This window comes from Heteronotia binoei, chromosome 1 (assembly GCF_032191835.1).
Source record: "Heteronotia binoei isolate CCM8104 ecotype False Entrance Well chromosome 1, APGP_CSIRO_Hbin_v1, whole genome shotgun sequence".
Classification (NCBI taxonomy): Eukaryota; Metazoa; Chordata; class Lepidosauria; order Squamata; family Gekkonidae; genus Heteronotia; species Heteronotia binoei.
In genome coordinates this window covers 154,876,326-154,890,380 of record NC_083223.1, presented here as the reverse complement: position 1 = coordinate 154,890,380, position 14,055 = coordinate 154,876,326, and the positions used below count along the sequence as shown (strand labels likewise).

The window sequence follows — 14,055 nt, the reverse complement described above, 5'->3', positions numbered from 1 at the left end:
AAAAAGTCTATGAGCAATCTTAAGTATCATTAACTATTTAAATTGGATTGAATACAAATACTAAAATTGACCCAGATTATTGTACATATGCAAAAGAGACTATCATTAGGCTGCAATATGATCTGAACATAAAGGAGATAATTTAGAGATCTGTCTCTGTCGCCTGACTGTATTTGAAATGATAACATTTGAAATCTCAGCTGGAGCTGTTGCGGAATATGGAATGTGGATTTAACAGGACCTTGAAGCTACTTTTCAACTTGGATTAAGAGACGTGAGTTTGCTGTCAGAGAAAAGTGGCGCTGCCTAGCGAAATGTCTTATGAAAAAGATTTTTTATGCAATATCAATTCTCTGAGACCGGATCTTGGCTCATTAATGCAGTTTATTAGAGAGCAAATGGGTATTCTTATGCTGAAAGCTAGCAAAATTGAAAATCTACAGGAGCTGAGTGCTAAAGAGATTCTGCCGACGTTCGTGGAATTGGAAAGGGAAAGTGTTACGCTCCAAAACCAACAAAAGAAAACCCAGATGGATCCCTATGTCACAGCAGTAAAACAAGACCAGAAATTAAGATTCAGTGAAGTCATGCAGAGACGGAAAAATGGCGTTGAATTCTTCCTCTCATTGTCGACGGGGCATGCCACATTGAGAAAAGGTACATCCTGACCAGCAAATTAAGATGTGGAAAGCTTTCAGGAAGAAGGATTTTGAACTTTTCTCATTCTTGTGGATGGCTGGATATGGAACTCTCCCTAAGAAGTGACATGCGATTTTAAAAGGCAAAGTGTGATGTTTGGGTCGCATTAAGTGGGTGGTCTCTGGTGTAATATGGATACGGAAGCTAAATTTTGGGAAGAAGGATTCCTGAATTCTGGTTTTTCTTTCTTTTTTGTCGGTAAACAAATATGCAATTGTTAATAATGAATAGATATGTGATTTTAAAAGAACATGGAAGATCCTAAAGAAGGAAGGGAGTTGTTAAAACTTTAGTCATATATATAGTTAATCTAGATTAATGCTAAAGAGTGCAGACAACGCATTTTTTTCATATAGCAGATTTATTCATAGTATGTTTAATTGGTGAAAATGCTCATATTGATGTAAGAGTTGGATTAATTGTTGAAAAGGTACATAGCACAATTGTTTTGTAATCTGGTAATTTGTTTCTAACATGCCTCTTTGGAGAAACTGTTTAGACTGAGATAGACAAATTATTAAGTTGTAATTTTTGTAATTTGTTAAAGATAAAGATATGATTTCTATGTGTTTATTTTAATAAGGATTTTGTTAAACCAACAATTTAATTTGTGCTTATAATAGGGTTAAGCTAAATCAGGCAAAATTGGTGCTAAGATGGTTTTGAAATTTTCTTTCTTAACTTCATACACTCATTTGTGTTCAAGAAGAATTGTTAAGATTCATATTGCTAGTATTAGTTTATTTAAAAAATTTCTGTAATGAAAGAAAGGATGGTAAAATATATGGAGATCTTTATACTTGAAGGTAGAATGATCTGGGTAGTCTATTTGGAGGTAGAATTATAATTGATATATTTGTACTTTTTTCTGTTTCTGCTTTTCCCATTCTGTAAATGACCCTTTCCTCCTTTTATGTATCTTTTGCACTGCTTTATCCTTTTGTAATTAAAACAAATAAAAATTATAAAATTTAAAAAAAGATCAGGAGGTTTAACTCAGTGAATTCCTACATATCAAGTCAGCCTTCCCTCACCTTTACTTTCTCTCCTTTAGCTAATGTCTTTTCTTTAGCCTCCACAACTGCTATCATTATAATGCTTCAATTTACATTTTTGGGTCATGAATATAAAATTTAATCATGTTACAATAATTTATAAATAATACAATATCAGGTATGATAGACCCCACCCCATCCTCCCATGTCAATGAGAAAAGTTCCTCAAACAGAAGAGCTACCTAAACTGAAGGAAGGTTCATTAGGGTAGAAGAAGACTCCTTGGGTTCAGACTATTATCAGCATAACAGGAGGCATAGAATTCATATTAAAAAAAATTCTGAGCCACAGAAGGCCTTCTTAAATTACATACAGCCTATTATAAAAATATATGTTTAGCATATACAGTCCTGTGCTTTACTACTTACTATAGACCCCATTCTGCATGGGTTCTCCCCCCCCCCATGGGTTCTACAGTCCCAGAATACAGCCTTTTCAGTGGTCACATGGGGCAGTGGAAAAGCTGATAGCATCCAATTCATAATATTTATCTTTCTTGGGTTGCTAGATTTAAATTGTAACCATTAACTGGAGTGGGCACTCTGAACCCAATAAAGTTTTATATAAACATTAAATCACATAAATTTCCTCATAGAAGGAAAATTGGTCAATAGTCCATTGAAGAAAAAACTAATTATAGAGCACACACAAAAAACCCCCCCTCTATTTTAGGCTATTGATCCACACAATGCTGTATGAATGATGGGAACCTACATTGTATTGTGATGTCTCATATCAGATGATGTCTCATATCAGAAACCCTGGAAATAGATAAGCAGCATTAACAGCTCATTTATCTGGTTTCTGAACATTCACAAATATCTGTCTGCAAATTTCCAAACTATTGAGTTAAATTTTATATATATATATATATATACACACACACACACACGTGGCCCAGGGGCCGAATCAGGCCCTCAGAGGGCTCCTATCAGGCCCCTGAGCATAACTGCTCTGCAAGGCTTGCTCAATCGCACAGCAGCTACAGAGCAAAACCTCTATTTTCTCCATTGGCTGAGGTTCCTCCCTTGGGGAGGAAGGGAAGAAGGCAGAGCTTGTTTTTCCAGGCTCTCTCAATCACACAGCAGAGCTACTGAGCCAAGCCTCGCTCCCTTCTATTGGTTGAGGCACCTCCCTCCTCTGTCCCCTGGGGAAGGAAAGAAAGAGCCAGCGATTCCTTTGTCCAGTTCCTTGAATCCCATGGGAGAAATACAAAGAAAGCACCATTAAGACTAATGAGTGCTAATGTTTTAAGTATGTTTAAATTTTTTTAAAAAAACAATAATTGTGCTTGTCTGTGTCCTTTATAAAGTTTATATCTCTGCTACCTAATCTTAAATAGATACACACATGGCCTGGCCCAACATGGCCCAGTCCAACCTGACATGGCACAGCCCAACAAGGTCTCATTTATGTCAAATCCAGCCCTCATAACAAATGAGTTCAACACCCCAGAGTTACACAATATCCCCGCTCCTCTGCATTTCTTGCGTAAGGAGGAAATACTGTTCAAACAAATTACAAACAGCAAATTAAAACAAATTACAAATGCTGTTCAAACAAATTACAAATTCAAACAAATGACTCCAGTGATAACAAGTAAAATAAATTTTTACTTACAAAAATAGAAACACATTGTACATGACATGTTCATATAGGTACATTTAATTTACCGTGAATAGATTAACTGCTAACAGGTTAACTTGCTACAGTTCCAAGCCCAGGTAAGAGAGAGATGAGGAGCGGAGCTACATAAGATGAAACAGAAGGCAATGTAAAGCCAAAAAGGCTCAACATCCAACCCAGAGGTGTCAAACTCATTTGTTATGAGGGCTGGAACTGACATAATGAGGTGTATATAATGCTAATACATAAAGAGGGCAGTAATGCATAACTACACAATTATTTATGGATTAAAAAATCAACTAAAAAGATCATAACACAAGAAAGAAGTCACATAATCAGAGATGGACTGAATTATAATTTACTTCTAGGCTCAATTCAAGGTGCTGGTATTGACCAACTTAAAGACCACATTCTCCCATATTAATCTAACCAGTCACTCTGGTCATCTTCAGAGGCCCTGCTTCAGTTGCCCCTATCATCTCAGTTTGGTGTAGTTGTTAAATGTGTGGACTCTTATCTGGGAGAACCGGGTTTGATTCCCCACTCCTCCACATGTACCTGCTGGAATGGCCTTGGGTCAGCCATAGCTCTCGCAGGAATTGTCCTTGAAAGGGCAGCTGCTGTGAGAACCCTCTCAGCCCCACCCACCTCACAGGGTATCTGTTGTGGGGGGAGAAGATATAGGAGATTGTAAGCCACTCTGAGTCTGATTCAGTGAGAAGGGCGGGTATAAATCTGAAGTCTTCTTTTTCTTCTCATGCTGGTCAGGTGGTGATACACTCCACTGTGATGTTAGCCCTGGACCCCCTCTCCAGTCATTATGGACTAAAATTCTCTGGTTTTTATGCCAGACTCACTATGGACATTCAGTTTCAATTGACTGTAATCATTAGGCTCCTATGCCACACTCACTATGGACATTCAGTTTTATGGATTATAAGCATTTGGGCTCCTGTACCAACCTCACTATGGACATTTAATCTCTATGGACTGTACAGCAGTGCTTCCAGCCAGGCCTCAGCAAGCTTCCTGCCTGTGCCTGTTATTGTATGAACTGCCTATTTCAGCCACACTACAAGGACTCCAGACTGGGCTTCACAGAAAAGCTGCTCAGCCTTGCAGAACAGCAACTGCATCCCTGTCATCAAGAAGACAGCACCAGAAGCAGCCCTAAGAGAAGCCATGTTCCTGGTATATCCCAAAAAGACAGCATTCTCTCTTGCAAACCATCATGCAGAGATGTCTCCATCACGTATTACATTCCAGAGACCAGCCAACACTTTGTAAATGCAGATGTAGAGGCAAACGGTCAACAATAAGCTGCTGCAACATCTCTTCACCAAACAAATGAATCCTTCCTGTTGCCCATCAAGACAAACTTCCCACACAATCCAGCATCGTTGAAGATGATCGTCTGTCAACAGCCACATCCTGCCACATGTCCCCCTTCCATTGTTTTACCCAAGGTGTTACAATAGGGAACAATTCAGCTCTGATTGACCACTCTAGTTTCTTTGTTTAGAATATGGTTTGCACTCAGCAAACCATCATCACCCATCAAATTCTCTTGTTTTCTCTTCTGGGAGCCATCTCCAGGTAGGTGTTAACCATCACATGATCCTGCCTTGAGATATGAAATTGGCTAAAAGAAGGCCATATTTCTGGCCAACCAGGTGTGTCTCTGATGGTACCCCTACCATGCTGTCAGAGCCATCCCCAATTCCTGATCAGTATTGGGCCTATTATTGTGAGTGGCACTGGTCATCTCTTGCTCCCTCCTTCCCATCTTCGTTGGAGGATCGTCCTTCTTCTGTCGTCAAGAGGTAACATATAACCCTGTTTGTCTTCCCTCATATGTCCCTATCAATTTTTCCTACCTATTTTCCTAGAAGTGTGTGATTGCTGATAATTGTGTTTCTTGTATGCTTGAATAATTTTTCTAATAAAAACCTATTTTCAGTACACTAATCTCCTTGTTATTCAAAGAGAAATCCTGGATGGACTGGCTCCTGTATACACGGGTTATTGGCCCCATATATTTTGCCATCTTTGCCCACCTAAATAATTTCCTCTTACCTCTTTTAAGGACAATTCAGCTAACAGTGGTACCAAAACTTCGGAACTCCCTTACTAGATAGATTTGTCTGTCTCTCTGTGTCAGTTTTTCACCTACCAGTGAAAACTTTTGTTTTGTCTTGTCTAGCACAGTGTTTCCCATTTGCAGGGTCCTGGCCCAGTACCGGGCCACGGAAACCTCACTACCGGGTCACAAGAAAAGCCAAAGCTAGGCCCGCCCCAGCAAAGCTAGCCCCACCCCCAGCAAAGCATGACCTCTGCTCTGCTTCCTTCCTTCCCCCATCTCTCTGTTGTGCAGAAAAAAGCTAGCCTTGAAGATTGACACAGGCTGCAAAGTTTGAGCTCTGTTTGGCTTCCTTCCTTCCCCCGTCTCTGTGTTGTGCAGAGAGGAGCTGGGCTGCTTCTCCTTCCTTCTCCCCGCCCCCTCCCAGTGTTTAAGAGAAAAGCTAGAGTTCACTGGCACTTTAGACCCATGAAGTGTCCTTCAAGGTATGAGCTTTCATGTGCCTTGTAGTATGCTCTTTTGGGAAGATTTCCTCATGAGGCCTGGATGGCAAAGAAGGGGGGGGGTGTTTTTTTCAGCCAGGATGGGCGGGGAGTGGGCATTCCAGTAGCTATTTTTTTTTTAACCAAACGACCCTGGGCAGAATTGCTGCTGGCTGAGGTCATCTGATGGTGAGAAAGGCTTTTTGTTTTCTCCCCCCTTCCTTCCTTCCTTCCTTCCTTCCTTCCTTCCTTCCTTCCTTCCTTCCTTCCTTCCTTCCTTCCTTCCTTCCTTCCTTCCCCTACAAGTGATGCTTTGTCTGTATTCTTGGTGCTGGGAGGGGGGGAAGCAACAGTAGGAGGACTTCTAGTGCCCTGGCCCCACTGGTGGACATTCTGGTGCTTTTTGGGCATTGTATGAGAGAATTTTGGACTGGCCTGATACAACATGGCTTCTCTTATGTTCTTTCCTTCCATTTCATTCTTTCCCTTTCTCTTTATTTCCTTCCATTTTTACTAGATGAAACTTTTCTGTTCATCATACTGTTGTTGCAGACATAGGAGCTCTGCCAATGAAAAGTTGGCAACCCCAGTTGTAGCCAGCTAGCCTTTCTAGGAGATTTCTGTGTGAGTGAGTGTGAGAGGTGTGGGGCGTTAAGATTATTGGAGATTACTGCTATATATCTCAACAGCACTGGAAGTGATGGTACTATGAACCTGCCACCATTTTCCTGGTTCTGCTTCTAACAGCTGTCTGACACCAAAATTAAACTCCTACTGTAGATATTAAAAATGGATGAAAGAAGTTCACTGGCTAAATATCTGCAAAACAGGTTGCTTTTAAAGGCATGGGAAACACAGCCAGTAAAAAGCTTCAGGCCCCTAATAAATATCCTTTTTGGGATAACTACAGAAAAGCTTGTACGAACTTCATATAACTGAAAATTAATTCATTAATGGCAGTACAATTCTCTGATACCTTTCACAGCAATTTCCCAGTGATTCAGCCAAAGAAAAGTATGAAAAATAGCTGTCGAAAGATTTTTTTGAAACCAAGCAAGCTTGGTTATAGCTTGAGTCAGGGTTCCAGTAGTAGCAGCTGAAGGAAGGGTCTACTAAATGTTTCAGCATATTTTGAGGTAGAGCAGCTGACAGGGCCCAGTGTGGGTAATACACAGTGCCGTCATTCCTGATAGCAATGGCAACAGCACTTCCAACTGCATACACTGGCCAGTGCTGTTGAGGAAGGGGTGTGTAGGTGATGAAGGCAATTGAACATGGGCATTAGGAGTGCTTGCAAGCTGGAGAAGAACACACAAACAGATAGGTGCATGCAGGTGTGGGAGTGGAAAGAGAGGACCACTTTCCACCCCCATTTTGGCTCAGCATGAGTTTCAGAGAGATTTTTCTGAAAATGAAGTTACTTCAGAAGAAGAGGCATATTGAAGATACACTCAATAACAGTTATTGGCCCTCCTAATGCTGTTTATGTGATTTTAACTTGAATTGTATCATTTTAATTCTAATTGCTTCAATGTTTTTTATATTTGCCGCTTTATGGACCCTGATTGGGTGGAAAGGCATCAAATGTTTTCAGTAAATAAGTAAAATAAATATTAAAGGGATAAGACATTTCCAGTGTGCCTTTAAAGCATCTTATTGTATTTTGTTGCAGACTACCTCCCAAAACAGTTACTCTTTCATACTGAACTCCTACAATTCTAATCTCTTTCGCACAAAGATCAATTAGATAAAATGAGTCCATATATTTTTTTAAGGTAAACTGACTTGCTTAAACCAAAGCCAATTGCAACAGATGGTTTCTGCTGGAAACAGGAAACTTACAAGAAATATCTTTCCTCTTGTTACAGTAATATGAATAACAGGAAGCCACTCGCCAGCTGGTATTCCTCCTGTCTTTAAGCATTCAATTTAGTTACCTCTTGACTGTGCACTTCACTTCTCTAGTGAGCCACAAGGATATTGTGATACAAAAATAAGCATTGCATTATGAGAGAAAGATATTCTCCCTGCTCCTATAGTTTAGATCAGAGGTGTCAAACTCATTTGTTACAAGAAACAGATCTAACATAAATGTCACTTTGTTGAGCCAGGGCATGCATGCCATAAAATATAACATGAGGTACCAGAGACATAAACTTTATAAATGTGATTTCAGATGTTGAATTTGAGATGAAGCAGGCTTGATTGGATTAGGTCTGATATGCAGAGGATAAGCTTGGAGATACCATAATTGGTAATTAGACAGGAACCTAGGTCTTAATTCCATCCAGGAAGATGCAAAGAATAAATAGACATAAGTCTAACATTAGAAACCACAACATTCAGTTACTGACCTATCAGAAGCAGAGCTCTTACAAAGGAATTTCAAAGGGAGATTAGAAAGAGAGACTGCTGAATTGTAATAGATCATGAAGCTCAGGACAATGCATTCCCCTGGACTGAACTGAATGCTAGTTTTCCTGTCTTATTACTAATGAATGCCATTTGGCATGAGAAATCACTCTAGTCTCCAAGATATAAGGATCAATCCAATTCCTAATCAGGGTCTTTTTGAAAGAAAATAAATTCAGATACAAACAGAGAAATCCGTTTTAAAAAAACATTCAGAATAAGCCAAAACAATTTCCTTCATGTACATTGTGCTTGTCAGAATAATCTATCCACCCACCCACCCTCCCTGGAAGATACCTGGAATAAAACATTGTTGGTCTTAAACCTGCCATGAGACTCCAATTTAGTTTCTCTCTCTCTCCTTCTTAAAAGAGGAGCAGCCCCAGAGAAGTGAGGAGCAGCTATCTGAGTGAGTGAGTGCGTGAGTGAGTGAGGCTTGTCTTCCAATCTTTCCTGCATGAAGCAGGAAGCACCAATGGATCTATGTGCGTGCTTGTGTGAGAGAGAAAGCCAGTAAGGAAGGTCTTGGATAATAGGGAGAGGAGAGACCTCTTACTTAAGACTCTAGAGAGTGGCAATCAAAGTAGGCAATAATGTACCAGATGAACCAATTCTGTAAGGGACAGATTCAAGAAGCCTTGGTTTGTGTGTCCCTTACTGCAAACCATGATCTGATCATATTATCCTTGGTCTGATCATATACTGCTGAAGTACTTCAGTACACTATATGTGGTGAGGCTGTCCCTGAAGACCAAAATACTACTTGATCCAGAATGCATTTGCTCACTCTTTTTACCTCACTGCAGGTAATTGAATTAGGAAATATCTGAAGAGTTTGGGTGTGGAAGAGGGTGAATGCTTTGGGGAGGGGAGGGACTTCTGCATAGTATAACACCGTAAATGCCACCTTTCACCTTCATTTCCTCCAGCTGGACTGGTGTGTGTTGCCTGGAGATCAGATATAATCCCAGGAGATCTTCAGCTACCTCATAGTTCCTAGAGCTATCTGTCCACTATCTGTCCAGTGTAAGGAAACAGAGGCAAATTTATACAGCAATACAGCAAACAACCAGCCATGGAACCATTTGATGGTGGTAAAACAACACAGAGGGTGTGTTCACACACTAAATAACACACTTTGCAACTAAATTTTTATTTCATAAGAATGGCAAAATCCACTTGCAAACAGTTGCTGTGTGAAAGTACCCAGATAAAAGAATAAGCTTCACCCCACTTCTCCTGTGCCACAGCCCTGAACTGAACTAAGGCCCTGCTGCTGCTATTTACCAATTAAAGACATTTGAGAGATTGATCTTCCAGCATTTTGTTTAGTTTGGCTCTGTCCTCTGCTTATTGACTGACAAAGAAACCTCTCTTTATGTCCACTGATTACAATGTCTTTGATAGGAGTAACTCTGCACAGGACTGCATTGTCAACCTACATTTGCCAGTTACACTTCTGGGTAGATTTAATTTATTGCATGATTTAATTTATTGCAAAGACAGCTTTGTTAGACTAATACAGATCTATTACAAACAAAATTAGACAAACCATTTTGTTGAAGCCCAAAATACTGTTAACAATATTCTAACTGATCATATCACACTAAATAAAGAAAAATATTACTAGTATGCTAAGTAAATCTAATGATTTGTACATTTACCTCCACTTGATGGATTGCTTAATAAACTACGCTTTACTTATCTTATTCTATCAGCTGAGCGACAAATGTTCAGTCCCAACACCACCCCCTTATTCTGTCTAAACACCTGGTGAGTGATTGTATATAAGGCTCATCAGGCAGATAAAGGGCAGTGTGACAGCATACTGACAGCAGCCAATTTAAGAAGCATAGTTTGAGTGTTCCAGCTCTAGTATTTGAATTTTTAATTTCACCCAGGGAACACATTGCAAATTAAGAGTCTCACACACAGTCCACTTAGATCCAAAATTCAGTTTACTGAAATAGTAATTTTCTTTTAGCAACTCAATAGTGATGGCGTATGAGAAGGATAAGACAACACACCAGAAGTCATTTCAGTAAGGGCAATAAATCAGACAAGTCCAAATTTTAGCTGCTTAATGTAATAAAAATTAGAATCCCAGATTTTCTGTTTCTAAAAGTTATAGAAAACCTCTGGCCACGTGGAGCTTTCACAGGACATTTATCATATATTCAAAGCATATCTGCTGTGTAATCCATAAGAGCATGTGGTAGAATCTCTGCAGTTTGTCTTATCCACCACTGTCATCTACAGTGCAATCCCATGTAGAATTATTCCAATCAATGGGTTTACACAGGAGCAACTACATATAGGATTGTACTGCTAAATATCTGGAGGAAGGAATGGGATCTGGATTGACAGTTTATATTCATGAAATCATTTAACACATGATAGTTTATCTTTAAAATGCTTTTGCTCATCCACAAGACGATAAAATCCCACTGCAGTAGGACTACAGTAATAATTGTAAAATCATTACATATGGTTGGATTTTTATGTCCCTCCAAATACACATGCTCTCTATTACAGTACCATCCTAAGCAGAGTTACACCATTCTAAAGCCACAATGTACTTAGAAGAGTCTAACTCTGTTTATCAAATCAAATCAAATCAAATTTTATTCTTATATCCCGCCCTCCCCCGCCAAAAGGCGGGCTCAGGGCGGCTCACAGACATGGCGCGCCATGATTTAGTTAAAACAGATAAACAATACTTTAAATATGGTACAGTTACATAAATTAATTAAAATAAATAAAAATAGGTGCTATAAATTCTATTAATCCCAGTTACATCGTATCATACATCAGTTTCAATTATACATAAGATGGCTAAAGTTGCAATAATTTAATCAGTTCGGTCTGGTCCTAATTCAAATGCGAGCTGAAAAAGAGAGGTTTTGCAAGCCCTGCGGAACTGGTTCAGGTCCCGCAGGGCTCGCACCCCCTCTGGAAGTTGGTTCCACCAACGAGGGGCCATTAATGAAAAGGCTTGCTCCCGTGTTATCTTCAGTCTGGCCTCTCTTGGCCCAGGGATTTGTAGGAGGTTTTGGGAGCTCGATCTCAACGCTCTCCTGGGGATATATGGGGAGAGGCGGTCCCTAAGGTAGGCAGGTCCTCGACCATATAGGGCTTTAAAGGTGATAACCAGCACCTTATAGCGAACACGGTAGACGACGGGTAGCCAATGTAGATCCCGCAGCACAGGCCGCACGTGTTCCCATCTAGGTAGTCCCACCAACAGCCTGGCCGCTGCATTCTGCACTACCTGAAGTCTCCGCGTTCGACACAAGGGCAGCCCTTTAGGATGCCATTGCTAATTTAGTGAAGAGGATATGAATATTAACTGGGAGGGACGGCTAGGGAAATTAATGTATGTTAAATGTAAAGATAAACCCAAGACTGAGAAATTGCTTGTAAGAACATCCTAAAAAGAATTAAACAGAAACACTCAGACAATGTACATTACATTAATGAGAACACACCCTTAAGAGTAGAATAATTCTAAAATATTTGGGGGAACTGTGAGTGTGCCAGCATAATCCAATGAATCAAACTACAAACAGATGTCTTGATTTGCTTAGAATCAGCATAATTAATGCTTCAGTGACCTCTCACCTAGAATAGCAGAAAACTAGCAGAAAATGACATCCAGCCTATTCTACCACCTTATTTATTTATTTATTTATTTATTTATTTAGTGAGCTTATATTCCACCTTTTCCCATAACAGGCTCAGGGCGGATCACAGCATAAATTAGACAATAAAACCAAAACAGTTGAACAATAAAACAAAATAAGGTGCATCACCGGCAGAAAGGGCACATTTCACATAGCGCAGTTTTTGGCCCAAAGAGAAGTGATAGTGTTAATAATCAGATTCAGCACCTCAACAAGCATGATGTCACGAGGCTGACTGATGGAATAGTTGGTGGAATAGGACACCCACTGCCTCAACCAAAAGCCAGCGGAACAGCTCCATCTTACAGGCCTTACGAAATGGCAGTAGCTGAGGTAGGGCCTGGATCTCCATAGGGAGCTGATTCCACCAGGCAGAGGCCAGAGCCAAAAAAGCCCTGGCCCTGGTTGAGGCGAGACAGACATCCTTTGGGTCAGGGGTGGTCAGGAGATGCTGTGTAGCAGACCGCAACACCCTCTGGGGCATATATGGGAAAGGTGGTCCCTCAAGTATGTTGGTTCTAGGCCGTGTAAGGCTTTGAATGTCAGTACCAAAACCTTGAAGCGAATCCGGTACTCAATTGGTAACCAGTGCAATTGGTGCAGCACTAGCCGAATGCTTGCCCGTAAAGGCAATGCAGTTAACAGCCATGCTGCCATGTTTTGCACCAGCTGGAGTTTCCGGATCAGCCCCAATGGCAAGTCTGCATAATAATAATAATAAGGGCAGGCTCAGGGCGGCTCACAACATACAAATGTAATATACAATAAAACCATACATAGTAATTACAATTACAATTATAAAATCATCATTAAATCATTAACAACTTGTATTAAAATTAACATTGTGGTGCTAAGGTCTTTAATAAAATTCAGTGGCTAAAACACGCCCAGCGAAACTTTCTTGGCTCGGTATTAGGTGAAGGCTATTTTGAAGAGGTAGGTCTTACAGACCCTGCGGAATTGGTCTAAACATCACAGGGCCCATACCTCCTTCGGGAGTTGATTCCACAGCAGTGGAGCTGCAATGGAGAAGGCCCGATCCCGGGTGGTCTTCAATCTGGCCTCCCTTGGCCCAGGGATATGCTCTCTGGGGCTCATATGGGGAGAGACGGTCCCTCAAGTAGGCAGGTCCTCGGCCATATAGGGCTTTAAAGGTGATAACCAGCACTTTGTAACGGACTCGGTACACCACTGGCAGCCAGTGCAGTCCGCGCAGCCCCGGCTGTATGGGCTCCCATCTTGGGAGTCCCAACAGCAGCCTAGCCACCGCATTCTGCAGCAGCTGCAGCCGCCGAGTTCGACACAAGGGCAGCCCCATGTAGAGGGCGTTACAGTAGTCCAGTCTCGAGGTGACCGTAGCATGGATCACCGTTGCTAGGTCCCGGAGCTCCCGGAAGGGGGCCAACTGCTTCGCCCGTCGAAGGTGAAAGAACGCGGACTTGGCAGTGGCCACTATCTGTGCCTCCATTGATAATGAAGGCTCCAGAAGAACCCCCAAGCTCTTGACCCTATGGGCCGCTTTCAGCAGCACACCGTCAAAAACTGGAAGGGGGATTTCCCTTCCTGGGGCACCGTGGCCCAAGCAAAGGACCTCTGTCTTCATTGGATTCAACTTCAGCCCACTCAGCCTGAGCCAACCTGCCACGGCCTGCAATGCTAGGTCCAGGTTTTCTGGGATGTAGTCAGGTCGGTCGTCCATTAGTAGATAGAGCTGGGTGTCATCTGCGTATTGGTGGCACCCATGCCCAAACCTCCGAGCAATCTGGGCAAGGGGGCGCATGTAGATGTTAAACAACATCGGAGAGAGAACTGCCCCTTGTGGCACCCCGCACACTAGTGGGTGCGTCCGGGACAACTCTCCCCCAATTGCCACCCTTTGTCCCCGTCCATCAAGGAAGGAGGAAAGCCACTGTAAGGCCGACCCCCTAATCCCCGCGTCAGCGAGCCGGCGGGCCAGTAGCCGATGGTCGATCGTGTCGAACACAGCCGACAGGTCTAACAGCATCAGCACCGCCACA

The 14,055-nt window shown here is 41.6% G+C and overlaps 1 protein-coding gene across 1 annotated transcript in view; it reads right to left on the bottom strand.

Annotated features, from left to right (window-relative positions):
- The window catches only part of DISC1 (DISC1 scaffold protein), a 338,966-nt gene that overhangs the window by 312,698 nt on the left and 12,213 nt on the right, over positions 1-14,055 (bottom strand).